At 44.3% G+C, this 1,703-nt stretch overlaps 1 long non-coding RNA gene across 1 annotated transcript in view; it reads right to left on the reverse strand.

Annotated features, from left to right (window-relative positions):
• LOC114068189 overlaps window positions 1-1,703 on the reverse strand; it is a 23,830-nt gene that overhangs the window by 9,502 nt on the left and 12,625 nt on the right. The window contains exon 2 of the long non-coding RNA XR_003573525.1: window positions 1,536-1,538. This is a non-coding gene — a long non-coding RNA (uncharacterized LOC114068189). The remainder of the gene's footprint in view (window positions 1-1,535; window positions 1,539-1,703) is intronic.

Here is a 1,703-nt window from a genome sequence, read left to right on the forward strand (position 1 = left end):
AAATTTGTAAAGGTTCTCTGAAAGACAAAGGCTGGTCAGTTAAAAGGTAAATAGATAATTTCTACAATTGTGGTGACTATTGTGGAATGAAACCAAACAGGTTAATAACTAAGTTTTAGTTTGAAGCAGTCTGTGTGATTAGAAGCAGCCTTTGCTTGAGTAGCAAGCCGCAGTAAAAATGTTATTTTCCCTGTTCCCTCCCAGCTTGTTTACCGCCTGTTCCAACTTCGGTGCAAGCAAGGCACTCTGTAACAGTGTCTTTATTGCTCGGCAACACATTCTGTAAGATTCTGCATTAAAACTACACCTAGTGCATTCCATGGTATTGAGATACAGTGAAAAAGTAATTTTAAAGATGTAATACGTTTGGTGGAGGAAAAACCCCCCTCCGTGGGCTGGTTTGTGTACATGCAGTTACTTGAATGTCTTTTTGACTTAGGCAATGCTTCCCACAAACCCAACGAAAAAGTTGTAGGGTTACAGATTTTGTAAAGTAGGAGAAAAGTTTCTGCTTTCTCTCCCCGTAGGGCAGGGACAGAAGACAAGGGCGTCTTCTCTACCCAGCTGTTAAACTTTGAAAATTGTTCTGGTTGGAGTGATTAAGGCCTCTACTTGGTTACTAGGCAACTGATGATTCTCTTTGTATTATCTCTTAGACTTCATCTCTCTCCTTACAAAGGTAAAACTTTAGTCTCAAAAGCAACTTTTTCTTTCCTCCTCTGCCCTTTTTACCAAAACTCTTTGCTGCAACAGGAAAACGTTTGATACAAAAATTCACTCAGCAATTTTTAAAGATTTGTCTGCAAGGTACAGGACAATACAAGGTGTTTCTTCCCTGGGCCCTGTTCGGGGTCCTCCTGCCGTCTGAGCAGCCGCCACGGCGACTGTCCAGATCAGCATTGTTCCAGCCTAACGACTCTCTCTGGCACTCCTGCCCCCGCCTCCCTTTCGGTCCTGTTCTTCTTTTACATGGGTATACTGCGATTCCTGCAGCCCTTGCGGCACCAGAAGCCACCCCTCAATCACGGCCCTCCCCCGCACGCAACCACGGCAGATTCTGGCCCCGGGAAACCTGATCTGCGACCACCACTAATGCAGATCAACTCAATATCCCAAACCACTACTAGAACGACACCAAAAAGACTCGACCTTCCATGCATGGTCAAGGCTCCCCACACTCCAAACCACTCTGCCAAGCCCAAAACCCCGACAGAATCCCTCCAAACCTCTGCTTTCCCTGCCTCCCCCACACGGAAGGACACAACTTGAGAAGTAAAATTAGCCCAGGGCTACTTCGATTAGCAACCTCTCTTCATCACTCCCCTCTGTACCAGGCACACAGCGAGAGGTTTTTGCATTAAATCAAACTTTGCAGGCATAAAGAAGTTTAGAAAGCTAAGCAGCAATCAATCACAAAATAACTCTCCCCTGCCAATGTGGCAACAATAATAACTAACTTTTTCTAAAATCTTACCTGCCACCAATAAGTAACTTGCAAGCAAATCAACTCCTGTCCCCTTTCCACATTTTCTCACCATCTCTCACACAAACCTCAACAGCATATCTCGAATGGCAGTTCCTAACCCAAAGATTTTAATGACTATGTAAGTAAACTGAGTGATCCGAGATTAAACTGAGAATGAAAAAAACCAAACTCCACTGAGTAGTGCGATGCATTGGCACCTCACTTACACGCTTTTTAT

Source organism: Empidonax traillii, unplaced genomic scaffold, assembly GCF_003031625.1.
Source record: "Empidonax traillii isolate 1590-97213 ecotype Southwest subspecies unplaced genomic scaffold, ASM303162v1 scaffold1012:size296937, whole genome shotgun sequence".
Lineage (NCBI taxonomy): Eukaryota > Metazoa > Chordata > Aves > Passeriformes > Tyrannidae > Empidonax > Empidonax traillii.